Genomic DNA, 18,170 nt, shown 5'->3' on the forward strand with positions numbered 1-18,170 from the left:
TAGGGGCTTATTTGCAAGCCCTGTACGCTGCCTTTGCGTCACTTTTTGGGATGCACCAGTGGCGCATAGTGCAGGACCATATCTACAAGGCCATGCAAAGCCACTTTGTGTGGCTCTGCATGGCCTTGTAGATATGGTATAAGGCAACGCAGCGCAAGTTGCTGCTTTGCCTTACACTGCATCAGGGAGGCATTCCATGGCTTTTGCCGTGGGGTTTCCCACACAACACCCATGAGGTTTGGGACATTCCCAGATTTACAAGAATCTGTAAGCCTGGGAGTGCATCAGAATCTTACAACCTCCCAAGGGTAGGCACAGCGAGGAGAAATATTTTTATTTCCCATCATTGTATCCTCTTTCTATGTGTTCTGCATTCTGCAGCATGCATAGAAAGAGAAGAACCTCCATGGATTATTTTTTGTGCAGGAAGGTGTCCGTTCCTGCACAGAAGCAATCCTGTCTGTGACACAGGTATTCTTGCACTATGGTGTAAGGGTGCCTGTGCTGGTGCTAGGCAGCTCATTGTGCACCAGTGCAGGGGGAGAGGACAGAAATGTGCTGTATCTTGTAGATATGGCGCATTTCTGCCCTTTCTCGAGCGAGCAGGGCAGCGCAGCAAGGTTACTTGCTGTGCTGCCCTGCGCCACAGGGTTTGTAAATAAGTTGCTTAGCTTAGGAGCCAGTGTAGTGTGTGGATAATGTATCATCACTAATGGTGTGGGGTAGTAGGAACTGAAGATAAGACAAGGTCAGTCTTTTTACAGTGGTGTTAATAAGGTCACTATAGATCCTCAGGTCGGGAAGTCATAGTTGGAAAAATGTCCAAGCTAGGGGGTGCTGTGTTGTCCTACAGGGGGAAGGGGGATTTCCCTTACGGACTTGGTGGTCTCACACACATAATAGTGTCTTGCTTCATCATATGACCACCTAGCCCCACCCAAGTAAGATGATACTACTTGGGCGGACTCGACCTCGTGGTTAAAAGAACCCGAGGGAGTGCTGAAATTAAACTGGCTGGATAGTTACATTGATCCAGAAGGGGTGAATAATAAAATTACCAAGCATGTCGCCAGTGGCTTCTGCTAATTTTAATAAAGGTGCATGCTGGTAAAGCTAAAACTAAGGGGGAAAGGCTCGTTGGAGAGTAATGTCTCTTGGAGTCTAAAAGAAAAAGTGGATGACCAACATGTTTCTGCCCTCACTCAGTGCTGGTAGGTCAGGGGCATTCGTCAGGGTCGGAGCACACGCAGTAAGTGGGGTGCTCAAAAAGTGAAAAATGTGTATGGCCTACCTGAACGAGTAGTTCACGGTGGGGTAGGCCTGTAGTAGATAAAAATAAATGCATCAATAGATAAGCCACTGATAGTTCAGAAGATATATGGGGTGAAAAAACTGTGGCAAACCACTGCAAAGCACACAGCAAAAATGTGAACAATTGTGCCAAGCACTCACACACACATTCAAGGGTGACTTACCCCAGAGTAAGGGGCAATCTGCCTCTGGTCTGGCTAGTGCCGGGGGTGGGGGGTTCCCTTGTAGTCACACTCTGGGGAGATTAAAGGGTTTAGGAAGGATAGAGGTGAAGGGTCATGAGTTTAAAAGAGGATGCACAAGACTTAAGGGAAAAAGTAAACAGAAGAGAACCAAGCTTAAACCAGGGGAAAGGCACATGGGAAAAGAGAGACAAGGAAGAAGGAAATGGGGAAAAGAAAAGGAGGTGGAGGGGGAGCGAAGGGCTGCAGAAGGGAGGGGAAACAGGGAATAAACAGGAAAAAAAAAAGGAAAGAAAAAAGGCCCCAAAGGGGCCACACTTACCACTCCAAAGGGAATACCAAGGGGGGGTACCTACATGCCGGAGCCAGGCCGCTCTGGTACTGACTGCATGGTTGGTCTGGAATATATGTGGATCAAGAGCCAATCAGCGGGGGGGCGCCGGGCGGAATCTAATTAAGAAATTGTCAGGTGGATCGGGCGTCGTTACGGGACCACGCCCTGAATCCGGCCGCACCCTCTCGGGGGCTGTGCCGGTGTGCAATGCTTGAATTAGCCACCCGCTCGTTGAATATGGCCGTCAGTATAAAACCCGCGGGACCGTTGTGTTATAGAGGCCCGCGGGTTAGAGTGTGCCAAGCAATAAAGAAGTGACGTGCTCGAGTAGAGCGTTTGCACCGCAATGCGGTTTGCAAACGCGGGGGCGCCCTGTGATGACGCGCTGCGAGGAGCGCAGCGCGTCCTATGGGCACACGGGACTCCAGGCTTCCTGACTTTGAATCAACCTTAAGGTGCAAATCCATCAAAGTGGATGTCATTGAGCTAGATTCAAACCAGTTGTTCCTTTCTGCTCCCAGTGAATACCACTGATTTGACTTTTATGGGATTAATTTTCAGGTAGGGGCTGGCATCCAGATCTAAATGTCATGCAGGTAGTACTTGAGGCACTGGATGTGAGAAATGGAGGAATCTTTCAGGTAGTGATGTGTGTTATCGGTGTACTGGTGAATTTTGGTGATAACAGTGAACAAACTGGTACCGTGGGGCACCTCAGGTGATAGGTGGCTTATAGGACTTGCAGGTGCCTATGTGAATTAACTGATGTTGACAGAACAGGTTCTCCGCCTATCTATGTGAAAGATGTTGTCAGTGAACTCTATTGGAGACTGTAGGTTTTTTTATATGTTGGCATAGCCAACACACTCAAATGGAGCTCAAAGGTCTGCTGATGTCAGGAAGCAGGAGTCATCTTTATCTATTTCAGGATGGCATTGTCTTTGCTGCAGCATGATTTAAAGATAGGTTGGTAATCGTGCAGGAGATGGACTGGCACAGGTGTGATATTGGAATTGTGCAGTGTGCTTTTTTCAGTGTTCCTGTTGATGAAATGTATTTGAGTAATGGGCTGGTAGTTAGGAAGGGTAAGAAAAAGTAGTGAGGGTTTCTTCCTCCTGAGATGATTCCTTGTGTAAGGATGAATTGACAATGGTAAGCAGGAGTGACATATTGTATCTACAGTGGGATTTGATGAAGAATAAGTGTTAGACATAATCTTCTTAGGAGATGGCTTTTAGGGAGTTGAAGAATGTCAGCGAAGAAGTTAAAATGCAAAGATCTAAGGATGACCACTGCAGGTTGCTAAATGAAGTGAGAAATGTGAAGGGAAGCAGGCTTGGTTTTCTTGATGTGTGAACTTTATTTTTTCAGTGATGGGTAGGTTAATGGCATTGCACATTTCTCTGTAGCATGGATATGTAGGGCCAGGAAGGAGGTTATACAGTACACAGTTGTCTGTGTTGAACAGTGTACTTTTTAATGGTAGTTTCATTGATGCCCCTGATGTAGTACTTTTTTGGGCTGATGTGATAAGTTGATGGTGTTTTGCTCATGGAGACTTTAGTAAAATGAAACTATTGTGGTCCTGCTCCTTTTCCTCCACTTTCTTTTTTGTCTGTCAATGTAAATTATGTAGTTAGAAAGGACTTTGGAGTACCAGGGGGCTGAAGGGTCTTGGTTTACATTTCCTGGATTAGCTGGAGTGTGGAACTTCCCTTAGTTTAATAGCAATGTGCTGAAATCATTTAGAAGAGTATTAACACCCAACTTGGAGATATCAATGCCATGATATGGTTGAACCTTAGGTTTTTTATGGAGAATTCCTTAAAGGATCAAAATGTTTGTTGTTATATTTTGGGTTGACCATGGTGTGTTTGTTGGATACTCAGAGGGGTGATGGAGATGGCAGGTGTTTCAGTGGAGTCCAGTCATATTGGGAGTTGCATTGGGTGCTTAGTGATGTTGAGAAGAAATTGTTCCAGGATTTGGCCTTTGAAGTGTAGTCATTAAGTGACATACTGTACTATTCTTAGGCCCATATTTATACTTTTTGTCACAAACCTGCGCTAGCGCAGGTTTGGTCAAAAAGTTTAACACCGGCTACTGCCATTCCAACGCGCCAGCTGGGCGTCATATTTAATGAATGACGGTAGCCTGCGCTGTGGCCTGGCTAGCGTCAAAATAATTGATGCTAACCGGGCAGCGGAGACGTAGGGAAGACTGGGCGTTGTGCGTCAAAGAATGGTGCAAGTCAGGTTTGAGTCAACAATATTGACTCTAACCTGACTAGCGTAATTTTTTGACGCACAACCCCCCATGGAAATGACTCCTGTCTTAGCAAAGACAGGAGTAATGCCCCCCTGCCCAATGGCCTGCCCAGGGGACTACTGTCCCCTGGGCAGGCCATTGGGCACAGTGGCATGTAGGAGGGCCCAAGTTAGGCCCCCCTATGCCACTAAAAATAATTAATAATAATTACTTACCTCTACTTACCTGTAGTTACCGTAGATGGGTCTCCCCATCCATGGGTGTCCTCCAGGTGTGGGCGAGGGTGGTAGGGGGTGTCCCTGGGTGCAGGGTAGGGCACCTGTGTACTGCTTCCATGGTCGGAGACCATGGAAATGAGTCCACAGGTCGTCTAACGCCTGCCCTGACCCAGGCGTTAAAAAATGACTCTAAACAGGCTAAGAACCATTTTTTAAGGCCCTCCTCCTCCCGTGCATCATTTTTGCACTGGAGTATAAATAAGACGCAAATGTCTTTGAGTCATTTTTTGCCCAGGAACGCCTACCTTGCATCTCATTGACGCAAGGTAGGTTTCCACTGTAAAAACATGACTCTAACTCCATAAATTTGGAGCTAGATGGGTCTAGCGCGAAAGTATAAATATGGAGTTAGGTTTGCGCCAGATTTTTGTCAAAAGAAATTACGCAAATCCGGCACAAACAGGGTATAAATATGGGCCTAAGTGTATTGATAAGTGTGAGATTGTCGATTTGTTTATTTTTTCATGATTTATTTGTCAGGGAGGTTGGAGTCACGTAGTAGGGTTGGTTAGGATGTGTTGGATGGATAAGGTGATGAAGAGGTCCAAGAAGTCATCTCTGAAGTTCTTTTTCCATCTGGAAGGTCTGTAGATGAAAACGAAGGTGGCATTCATTCTGATGGTGTGGTGCTGAAGCAGGATAGGATTGAGACTTGAAAGTTGCCTCTAAGTGGTCTTTACTAATCAGTGTGGCTAGCACTATGACATGAAAAAACAAAAAAGTCTGGAAGGCGATGGTTGAATAGACAGACACAACTTCTTCTCTGCGGTCTATCAAGGTATGGATCAAAGACTGGGATACAGAACTGGCAAATGTGATATCAATGCAATCTATGATACTTCTGATTGTCTAACATGCATCCTTGTGGGTCATATGGCTAAAAGTCCATTCAAGAACCTCTGGCCACCAACTAAATCTTATGAAAAACAGTACCTGAAAAATGCATTAGTTTACTAGCCCCTCAGATAGCAAGTAAAGGCTCTTCCTCCATTGTTCCATACAGGATAGGAATAATTTTTGAATTCAGAAATAACTGCACCTAAAGATCACTTAATGGCTCCCTCCATCTTGCAGCTCACTGTTTCTTCCTTGGCATTCTCCGAGGCCATGAGGAAAATGTCTACCTTGCTGCCCTGTGGCATACTAAACTTTGGAAGGTGAAACTCACTCAGTCCCAATACATTCCAGAGGGTAGCAGTTGGACAAGAACACACTGTTGCATATAGCATGATGATCAATACGAAAGTCCAAATCAGATGATGTGTATTGACCTTAAAGTCACCCTCATCCACTAGAACATAGGTTAGTTTGCCCAAATAGATGATGTCTGTTGACATTAAAGTCATCCTTATCCACTGGAACTTAAGCTAGCTTGCACTCCAAATGATAACTGCTTTGGTCTACTACTCCATCCTGCCGATAAAGGCCTTAGCCATATTGACCATTTAGGAAAGCGCCACTGATCCTCTTTTTGTGAGGGCTGCTAATAATGTCAGTCTGCAGAAACTGATTTACTTATCAAGGTCAGTAAGTGGTGAGAAGCAGAGGCACATTTACAACATCAGCTAAACCAGCTTCTTTCAGATAGCGTTTCGTTGAAGTTCATTTTGTGTTAAGGTTTCTTATGGTTAAGAGAATGATGCAGTCACAGCAGGAGTAAAGAGGCTAAATCAAGCCTCAACTGGAGTGTAGTTGTTTTTTTTTTTAGTCCAGTCATTTTCATACGTAACATAATTTTGCTCTTCTAAGAGCCTCTAAGACCACATCAGATAAGTGGTTGAGCTTACAATATCCCAAGTAGGTAAATAATCAAAACTAGCAAGCACCCTTTTAACAAGCTTTTTACTGTGCCTATTACAGTATCTGTATTTTAATCAATGTCTTAATAATGTGTTCAATATTCTAATGTGACCTGAAAAAATGATGTGACTGTTTCCTCACCTGATTCCCTATTTTATATTGGGATCCTTGCATTCATGTTATGGCAGTCTTCATTTCACTTCCTTTTATTCAATGCTGCTTCAAGTCTTTTCTCAATTGCAGGGAATAGAATTCATGTAGAATCTCTTGTGGCAGAGGTTGCAGAATGGACAGCTGTAGAGAAAGTGTTGTGGACCCTGATGTGGTAAGAGCAATGATATGCTAAGTAAATACTCTCCCTATATTTACTATCCTGGGTATTGTGCAGTCAGTAAATATTTTCCTATTGGGATGCTGGGGTAAGTATAAGGATTCTTCAGGTAGTACACAGGATAAAATGTGTGTACCAGCTCCGCTTTTACCATAAAGGTGGCTCTGCATCTGTGCAAACACATGTTTCAAGAGGTATAGGAAATGGGGGGTAAACCCTACTCAAGCAGCAACCACCATTTCTGTCAAGAGGAAGTCACAAGCAAACTCCAAATTAACCTTTGTTACACCCTCAAGTAGGTTAGCATGAAAGCAGTCAGGCTTAACTTAAATGGAACCTGGAAAGTATTCATGCAGCACAAACACAAATGTAAAGTGAAACTGCTACACAAGAAAAAGGCCACACCAATTTACAAAAAGAGGCCAAACTTAAGAAATGATGTGAGACCAAAAAGACAAAAATCCAATTGGTAGAACAAGAGATATTCAGTTTTAAATGTTGTATGAAAATCAAGCACTAAAAAGCAAAAAACGCCAAAAGTGGTTACTGGTCGCAGTAGACCATGTCCAATTCACAAGGTCAGACAAAAGTGTTCAAGCCTATTCTCTCTGTCTCACTTTCTGGGAGTAATACACAAAGATCACCTGCCAGCTACACCTAATCATGTGACACTGGACACTGGATAATGAGGGTTTTAATTTAAATTACATTTCTTTAGAGACCAAACCCAACTTTCCTACCTTCTGTCAATTGAAAGTTAGCACTTATTAAATGTGATAAGGTAGCCCAGTGTTATCCTATGGGGAGGTCGCCCCCACAGTAGTGGAAATCAAATTTAGCAGTTTTTAAAACTTAAAAGTACATGCCTAACTTAAATACACTGCACCCTGTCATATGAACTGTGAGGCTCTACCCTAGGGTTAAAAGATGTAAGTGTTTGCCTTAAGTTCATTTCTTTCTCTCCAACCCCTTCGCTCTCAATTTCTCCCTATTATTTCTTCTCTTTTGATGTTTTATTTATGAGATATTATTTTCTATCTGTCAGCTGTTAACTGCAAGAACATAATATTTGTGGATTTTATTTTTCCTTTAAAACTTCGCACAGGTGAACTTTATATTACAAAATTCACATGAGTTCTGAATTTTGCTTTTGTGAAATTCTGGAAATATCACAACATTTCACTTTACAATTATTTTTCCACAGGAGGATTATTCGCTAAGAAGAAAATGCCTCACTGACAGAAACCACAAATGTATTAGTCTTTGTTTTTCATACATATTTGTTAAACAGCCTAACTTACAACCAAATCAAAGTTGCTATTTACCATTCTCTATGTTTGTGTGTGTGCATGTTTCTTTACGCTTGTGTGTGCAGCAGTGAAAATTAAAGTTATTAGACTCGTGGTCTCCCCTGTCTTTTTAGCCTCTGCTTCCCGTGTTTTGACTGTGTACTGGACTCTGTTTTTGCTGTTGTCGGTACTCTGGGCACTTTACCATTGCTGACCAGTGCTACAGTGCAAGTGCTCCTGTGTAAAATGTATGTGTAATTGGCTTTTCCATGATTGGCACATTTGATTTACTAACTTGAAGTCCCTAGTAAATTGCACTAGAGGTCCCCAGGGCCTGTAAATCAAATTATACTAGTTGGCCTGCAACACTGGTGGTGCCACCCACATGAGTAGCCGTGTAAACATGGCTCAGACCTGTCACTGTAGTGTCTGTGCGTGAAGTTTTAATCTGCCAATTCGACCTGGCAAGTGTACTCACTTGCCAAGCCCAAACCTTCCCTTTTATACATGCAAGGTACCGCTAAGGTAGGCCCTAGATAGCCCCATGGGCAGAGTGCAGTGTATGTTAAAGGTGCAACTTGTACTGATGTTTTTTTTTACATGTCCTCACAGTGAAATACTTCCAAATTCAGTTTTCACTGTTGCAAGGACTATCTATCTCATAGGTTAACATGGGAGCTGCCTTTCAAAAAACCTTTAGGTGCAGTTTCCCTTTGGCAGCAAATGGAAATGTGGAGTTTGATGTCTCTGAACTCACAATTTAAATATACATCTGTTGGTAAAGTTGTTTTTTCAGTTGCCTGCTCGTGTATTCCCTGTCTGGGTCACACTGTCAGGCTGTTTGTGAATCCCCTCTAGACAGAGACACAATGGCAGCTGGGGTGTATCCTGCACATCCTGATGGGCCATCTGAGCTACAGTGGATGGAGGGGTGGTCACTTACACCTGAATGGGCTAAGCCTGACATCACACAATGCAGTCTCCAACCCTCTGGTGTGAGTCTGGGTCCAGGCCTGGGCAAACATTAGAGACTTTCCTTTGAAGTTTGCCTACTTCAAAGGCAGAAAGGGGTAAAAGTAGTGGACCTGAGAAGAGCTGAAAAGCTGGAGGAGGACTACTGCCTCTTTGCCTGTGATTGTGTTTTGCTAGGTTGGCCTGCAGTTGCTGCTTCTGCCTTAGAGAGGACAAAGACTGGACTTTGTGGTATATTCCTGCTTGTGACGAATCTCCAAGAGCTTGCATTGAGCTTGCCTCCTGTTTTGAAGTCTCTGGGCCATCAAAGACTTCCTCTGCCAGTACCTGGACTCTCTGTTGAGACTCCTGCCCTGCCAAGTGGTGCCCTATCCAGTCCCTGGGCTATTGACAGGTGAAGTTGGCAGAAGAAGGACTGAAATCCACACATAGAACATCGTGCAGGGAAAATTTGGACACACCACCTGCCAAGCGGCTGAAAAAGATACGCCACCCGCTTCGTGGCTAATATTGAAGCTCCACCTGCATCGCAGCTGGGAGATCGACACACTGTGACTGGACAAATGACGCAAACCCCATTGCAGCACGGCCTTCCAACATTTCTCACGCATCACTGCTGGCTGTCAAATATCAGTGCAAGCCTGCGCAGATCCGAGGCGTCCGTCCAGAAATAGACGTATTGCTCTCTTGCCGGAGAGAAAAATGACGCATCACTGACCCGACTGGAGAAGAAATGATTCAAGGCCTCACTTGTGAATAAGGAATCAACGCATCGCTGACTTTTCCCGATGCACATTCGCCCGTGTGGCTTAATTTTTTATGCAAACTAGGTACTTTGTGTAAAATCAACGTTTCCATTGTTTCCTATGGAGTAAGACTCTTTTTACTTTGAACATTCATGTCTTGACTTGTTTATGTTGGATTTTTGTTGTTTTGGTCTTGTTTGATTTAGATTAATATTGCAGATTGTTCTAAACTGGTGTGGTGTCCATTTTGTGGTGTTTTCACTGTATTACTGTGTGTGTTGGTACAAATACTTTACACATTGAGATAAGACTGACTGCTTGTGCCAAGCTACAAAGGAGGTGAGCAGGGGTTATTTTAAGTGTGTGTCTCCATTGCCCTGACTATAGTGAGGGTCCCTGCTTGGACAGAGTGCAAACTGACTACCAACCAGAGACCCCATTTCTACACATGTTATTTCAATAAAGTATGCTAACAAGTTCAAAAAGGAAAAATGACCCATTCTTAGAAATGGGGTTTTCTGGTTGGCTAGGTATGCACCTAAGACAGGCAGAACCCACCCATTCTAGTCAGGGCAAGTGAGTTACACATACAAGATAACCCCTGCTCACCCCCTTGGTAGCTTGGCACGAGCAGTCAGGCCTAACCAGGAGGCAATATGTAAAGCGTTTGCACAACACACATAACACATGTGATGCAATATGTACACCACAAAGTAAACACAACACTGATCTATGTAAAAATAAACTGTATTGCACAAAACATAATTAGACCCAACATTACACGTCAGTGAAACCCTGCTACCTTAGCAGTTGTCAGAACATACACAAGTTACAATAATACTCTGCAAGAATAACATTGTCACATTAGAACATGGAAGTACTCAGGATTCTGCAACATAAGCAGTAGTCAGGAATCACCATAAGGAAATATATGAACTTGTCATAAACACCTCCAAAATATCCCTAAAATGATCATTAGAAAACATATCACAAGTCCTAAAACATACTGTTATGATAAAGCATTATCATGATTGCGGTGATCACCTCATGAAGGCACTTATGATAACAGTATGTGACAGTGTTCTCACCCGGTCCGGTGATTAGAGTCTGCCATCTGCATGAGGTGCCAAAATTATGCGGGCACAAGCGGGGATATCTGTGCCCCAAACGACCGGAGCTTCCGTGCTCCGCACCGAGGATGAGGTTTCAAGGGAAGTAGGACCGGGGACCTCCGTCGAGGATCGCCACCCCAGCCTACTAAGGATTAGGGGGGTCTCGTGGGGCCCATCGAGGATGAGGGGAAACCTCCATTGAGGTTACTGCTCAGTCTGGTACCTGCGAACACCACGGGAGCTCAATGGTGGTGAACAAAGCCTCCTGGCTCGAAATTAAAGTCTCCTTAGACCGGGAGCACAACCCGGGCCCTTCAGGGTTGTTCCATCCGGTATCCGGGAGCAGTTGCCGTCTGTGCAACAGTGCGGCAGCTTCCATCACGGACCGGGGCTCTGCCTCTCCAGAAGGGTGCGTCCCAAGCCCTCCTGGGCTTCCGGGCCGTGAAGGTCAGCTTCCCCTGGTTGCGGGGGTGATCTTGTCAAAAGGATGTGTCAGTGGGTGCCCTGGAGGCACTCACTTTAGTACTCGCTGCCCCGGGGTATTCTTAGGAGTCCACTCGCTCCTTTCTTCCTCTAGCCGTGCCCTGGGGGCCCTCAGCACAGCGCGTTTCTGACGTGCTGCAGAATCGAGTCTACTCGGGTCACGGTGGTGAACTTTGAAGGTGGCAAAGTGTGCGCACTGCGCACAGGGCGAGCAATGGCCACACAATGTTCTCTGGAAGTGCCGGAGGGATGCTGAAAAGTGCTTTCCAGGTGCTACATAGGCAAAAAGGGAGCATTCCTCGTGCTACTTGGGAAGTACAGGGGCCAGGGGCCACAGCACCCAGCCTCTGGAGACAAAAGAAATGGTAACACAGCACTACCAGGTGTCAACAACAGACCCGCACAAGGGATGCAGATGGTAGCAGTTCCTACTAGTGACCAGGCAGGTCACAGGTGAGCACAGCAGCAGCAGTCCAAGGTGGGTCCTGGTGAGTCCACTCAGCCGCGTTCTGTCCAGTTCCAAGAATGTCCCAAGAATGTCTAAATTGTGGGGAAATTTCCCCTGTACTTATACTAAGTTTGCAGTGTCTCTTACAATGAGTAGAGGGGGCTCCAACCAGTTACAACTGGTTCTGGGAGTGTCCCTTCTCTCCTCCAGCACAGGCTTCAAACAACAGTGGGGGGGTAAACAACTCTATTGTGCGAGGACAGGGCACAGCCTTTACCAATGCAGGTGCTGCCGCCTTTCCCTTCTCTCAGCCCAGGAACACCATACAATATGTAGATGCACCTCTGTGACATCTCCACCCTCCCTGTGTATGGGCTGTCTGAAAAGTATACACAAAGCCCCAACTGTCAGTTTGCCCAGACATGGATTGGAGACAAGCTGCAAAACACCAGTCATAAGCACAGAGAAATGCACACTTCCTAAAGTGGCATTTCTCTAATAGTAATAAAAAATACACCTACAAAAGTAAGCAGCATTTCTTATCATTATTACAACCATACCAACATGCCTATGCTACCCCTCATAAATCAAACAATACCCCTTACACATAAGGCAGGGCACTTCTAATACAATCCTATGAGAAGGCAGCACTCACAACAGTGAGACACCAAGTTAGGGTGTTTGTCACTATCAGGACAGGCCACGCTACCTGGCACATGTCCTGCCTTCTACATGCATGGCAACCTGCCCATAGGGCTAGCTAGGGCGTACATGTAGAAAAAGTGGAGTTCTGGGCCTGGCAAGTAAATTTAGCTGCCCGGTCCCTGTGGCAGAAAACAGCGCTAGCAAGCCTGAGATAGGTTTGAAAGGCTACTTCAGTGGGTGGCGCAAGGAGCGCTGCAGGCCCACTAGTAGCATTTAATTTACATGCCCTGGGTACAGGGATACCACTTTACAAAGGACTTATAGGTAAATTAAATACGCCAATTAGGTATAAGCCAATCATACCAATTTTACAAGGGAGAGCACATGCACTTTAGCACTGATTAGCTGTGAAAAAGTGCTCAGAGTCAGCTGACAAAGGTCAGAAAAATAAGGAGGAAAAAGGCAAAAAGTCTGGGGAATTACCCTGTAAAAGGGTCAGGCCCAACATCCATGCAAGGCTTTGTGTCACTTAAGTCATGATTTATCCACTTAATCACTCATCAATGATATTAAATATCATATTACCATATTACATACATACACACACACACACACACACACACACATATATACATCTCTCTCTCTCTTTCTCTCTCTCTATATATATATATATCGGTTTGGTAGGTGGATCAGTCACTGATGTCACAGTTCAGTAACTGATACACCTACCAAACAGATCTGTGGGTATATATATATATATATATATATATATATATATACATATATACATATATATCACAGCTCAGTAACTGATACACCTACCAAACCGATCTGTGGGTAACTATGTGTAACTCAAGGATCGCAGGTTCCAGTCATGTCACAGCAAACAACAAAACCTTTAATCATCATGCTCAATTAAATAGAACCTGAATTCTGAAATACAAACACACATTATTTTTAGATCAAAATAAAATTGAGATGGCATAATAATATTTACACTTGAGGACCTTGCCCAGGATGTACAAACCAGGAAAGAACACTTACTAAAGTGGAATTGCATTAACTACGGGTATGTTTCCTTGAAAACATATTTGGTGTAAAATATAGTAATATTGAAAAGGTTAGCATTAGATGCGCATAGAACAGAACTGAAATTAGTATTTTCCAGAGGTTGCAACATTAAATACACATTTTTTTTAAACTTTAAGGGGCTGATTTAAGAGCCCCTTGTGTCTCCTTGGGACACATTAGCATCACTTTTTAATGACGCTAATGTGGCCCAACAAAGCCAAAATCGCAACGCCAGATTTGCAAAGTGGCTCAATGTATGCATTGCTCCACTTTGTAACCCTTTGCACTACGTAATAACTGTGCGAAGCATAATTTATGCAAAGGGAGTGTTCCCCCATTAGGGGGGGCCTAAAAAATGGCACAGTGTGTCATTTTTTTTCTGCACTTTTAACACCTGCTCAGAGCAGGCATTAAAAGGAGCCACACCATTGTGTTCAATGGGCCTCTATGGGCTTTGCAGGACTAGTGTCAACATTTTATTCTGCAAAGCTCCAAACTAGCATAAAAAATGTTGAGGCTAGTTCCCTTAACTACCGCTATGTATCTTAGATACAGCGCACACATGGTGGTGTTCCGGGGCACTAAGGGGTGGAAGGAAAGACTTTCTTTAAAACAGTCCCTAGTTTGTTTTCCTTTTTTTCTAAGTCTAGTAGTTGTGAATTTTTGAACACTGTACTTCACTAAATCCTGTAAAGAAATGCTGTTATTAACCTCATGTATTTACACAGCAAAGCTCGTACAATACCCACTCATCATCTCTGTAAATCTCCGCTGACTCCTCCTCAGCAAGGAATCTCTTTGACGGTCTTATTTTTCTTTTTATTTTTTTTTCATTCCTCGCCAAAGTGATATCTATCTTAATATTGTGAATTTTGTTAATGCTGACAGAATATTTTTGCCTGATAACAGGGCAGGCTAATGGATTTTGCAAGCAGAAGTGTGTACAAAATGTCAACGGTAGATAAATACTGTAAATAGTCAAACAGACAGCCTCCCTGGAGTTCTGATATACATCTGTTAATATCTCCCATGGGACATGAAAGACGAATGTTATTTTTTCATAGGACATTTTTTTTTATCCAGTCAGGCAGCGTTTGCAGTAAAATGATTTGGCAACATTTGCCACTTTCCCCGCATTGTGCTGAGATAAAACATTTTTATATGAGTGTGACAAAATAGCAACACAACCTGACATGCCATGATAATAATCTGCTGTACGATGATGAAGGATTTCTGTCCGGAAACCTGGCACTGAGCAGGACAGTGCACCTACCACATCACAGGGACCACTAATGCCCTCATGTTTAGGTTTGTTCCAGACAAAATGCTTAATTAGTGAAAATATAAGTGCAAGGGACCAAGGGCCATATTTATACTTTTTGACCCAAAACCCGGCCGACGCAGTTTTGCGTCAAAATTTTTACGACGTTGCAAACCGGATATGTGCCTTTTTTTAACGCAATAGCATCAAAAAGCGGCGCAAACACAGCAAAATGTGCTAAGGAGAGCCAAAATGGATCCCAGATGCTTGGACAGACCCCAGGAAGATGACAACGGACCAGGAACTAGCCAGGAGGACCCACACAAGACCCAGGAGAGGGAGAAGAAGAAAAGAAACGGTCGGTCCGTGCAGAGGAGCAGGAAATTCTGGTGAAAGAGGTGACCGAACACCAGCACCAACTTTGTGTCACCTCAAAGTTGCCAATTAGTAGGAGAGAGGCAATATGGGAACAAACTGGGGAAAAGATGGCCAGGAACAGTAATGCAGCACTGCAGCCTGGAGGTGGGAGTCCAGCACCGAGGGAGGCCCTGGACCACATGGAGGAGATGGTGGCAGCCGTCATCCCTGAGGAAATCGTCACAGAGATTCAAGGAAAGGACAGCACAGACTACCAGGAGACAACACAGATGCAGGGTAAGTCACACAGGGAATTAAAATGCACAAATGTTGACTGCAAGCAGGGAGGGATATACCTACTACAAAATGCATGTAAGCCATGATATTCAGAGAGTGGCATGGGTAAAGGGGCACGGCACAGGGGCATGGGCTGTTCAGAGGAAACCTGGGGCACAGTACTATACTACACCAACAACCTTTGCATGGGGGTATGCTGCCATGCCAAAGATGTTGGAAAGGTAAAACCAGTCCACGAGGGTAGGGTACAACGTAAAACTGTCCTGCTGTCACACGACAGCTGGTATTCTCCCTACATGAACTAGGGCTCAATTAACAGTCTCAGGCCATATCTGCAAGTGGAATTTAACATTGACAACAGTTGTCACTACCACCTCTGCTGTGTGTGCAGGTCAAGTAGCTAATGGCAGTAACGTCCCCATGGATCAAACACACCCAAATTAGAGGGTTCAGGATGACAACGTTATCAATCCCCTGTAATCAATAAAAATGTTCTAATCCTGATAAATGTGAATGTCCATAGTTGCTACAAACATCAGCCATTGTCATAAACATTAGAAGGTACACAGCACTAATGTCATACCCACGCTGCATATGTCAGGGTCCACCCTGTGCCTGGGTCACAATAGCTCCAATGACACCATGCAACATCCCAAATGTCATACTGCTCTGACAACAGCATTGAGGGGGAGGACATATGTCACCGGCTAGTGATATTCACCCTCACAGTCAGGAGAGGAAATTGAACACTGCTAGGACCATCAGTGCAATCCAATATAGCACACATTCCCCAACATCAACATTACACACTACCAATGCTGACATCTGTAATGTGCCATGCCAATGCTATACATAGTATATGCTAGGTCTCAGCAACATATAGCTGGATGTGAAATATCTGAGACTGGCTCAGTTCCAGATTGTTAAGTGTGGTGCAAGTGCCATCAGAACAACCACAGCCAGTGCAAGGCCTCACCATGAGAATGGAAGTAGACGGAGGGTTCAGTAGGACAAGAAGGTGGCAATATACAATTTGGCCTGAACCAACACCTAGAGGATGTGATGCTGACAAGTCCCCAAACTGACCACACTACATGTGACATGCAGGTGGGGCATGGGCCTGGGAGAATGTTAATATTATAGACAGGAACAATGAACAGGAACCAAGATCACAATGTGCAACAAATAGGAAAGCAGGCACGTCACATTACAAATCCAACAACACAGGCGCACTAATTGTACAATATCTCATTGCAGAGGACGATGGCTCTCCTGGGGATATGCCTGTCCTGGACTTCCCTGGTGACATGGATGACGAGCTGACAAACATCAGCCAGCAGACCCTCCAAGATGTCCTTGGAACCCTCCAGACCCCACCTTCAGTCGCAAGGAGGAGCACAGATATAGCAGCCATCACAGAGGACCCACCGACCACCACAATTGTGACCTGCCAGCTCCAACCCAGCTGAGGACTCTGACGACACTGGCACCAGCTTTGAGAGAACTGTAGTTGGAGTACAGTTGGAGCTGGCCAAGGACGTGCAGGTGGGGATGGAAAATATGGCAGCCAGCCTAGAGGAGGTGCGTTTGTGCATGATGTCAATTGCAGAACAAGCAACAGCCATGCAAGGGCGAACATCAATCTTGCAAGAACTTGAAAAAAGTGTGAAGGAAATCAGCACAGCTGTAAGAGAGTTGACACAACACCTCAAACAACAAACTTTTCAACGCGTGACCAAATGCAATATTGACCCCCTCAGGGCCGACCTGGCTGCCTACCACAGTGATGTGGCTGCTATTCTTAAGAACCATCAGCTCCTCCTTTTTTTAAGGACATGTAAGGCACACACATGCCAAAGGAGAATGTTTGCGTTACATGTCAATTTTAAAAATGCATTTTTCATGCCCAATTCGCATTAAGGAAAAGCTTGATACATGTGGTTTAGAAATCGCAAATAAGGATTCCTTATTTGCGATTTCTTATTTAGAGAATCGCAATTTGTGATTCTCTAAACGGGCTCGCAATTTTAAGGAATTGCTATTTCAGCGATTCCTTAAAATTGCACAGCGAAATGCCTTTCATACATACTGAAAGGCATTTTTGCATTGGCAAACGGGCATTCGCACCATTTACGAATGCAAAAACGCTTGATACATCTAGTCTATTGTCTTCAAATTTTTCTTCAAGACAATATTTACGTATGTGACATTTGACCCAAAAATGTCCTCACACACCATACAGCAGGAATGGATGTGTATGAGTGTACGTACAAATAAGTAACCTGGCTGAACAGTGTAACAAATGATAGGTGTGAGTTATGTATACCATACTACATGAGATCATACCACCACTCACCTTATAAGGCTTCACTTGAACATCAGGCTGCAGGCAGAGGCAACACAGTGTCCTCAATACCAAGTCTGGTCCTAAAATATGTGAGATTGAAAACATACATAAAAAATGAACAACACATTGGGATCCATAGTAACCTTGAGTGGTGGGTGCAATGGATGGCAGAATCTTACCAAAGTAGCTCTGGTGTAGATGCCAATGTAACAGCTCAATTGGAAATTGGTTGCAGGATGGGACACAAATGCAAATACTAAAGAGACACTGTTCAGCCATGGCAAGGCCCTGATCACCATGCATTTGACACATACTGTAAAGGAGTACCTGTCACGTGGGCTCTCATTATCCTAAATGAGACTACTGGATTTCTAGGCAGCAGGATCGTTCACGGTGTGGGGGACTGAGTCGGACCCACTTGGAAGGACCTCTGTCACCCTAAACCCGGTTTTGCTCCGGCTAACTAGCAGTGCCTCATTTCTCCAAAAGGGATGAGATGATTGGGCAGCCTAGAGCATGACATCTTTGGAACTTCTCAGGGAAGTCGTGGTCACTCAGATCCAAACCAACTCTCTCATTTACAATATGATCTCATATACAAATGACAGAGGCAGTATAAGTTTTATATAATGTTTTAA

This window comes from Pleurodeles waltl, chromosome 3_1 (genome assembly GCF_031143425.1).
Source record: "Pleurodeles waltl isolate 20211129_DDA chromosome 3_1, aPleWal1.hap1.20221129, whole genome shotgun sequence".
Lineage (NCBI taxonomy): Eukaryota > Metazoa > Chordata > Amphibia > Caudata > Salamandridae > Pleurodeles > Pleurodeles waltl.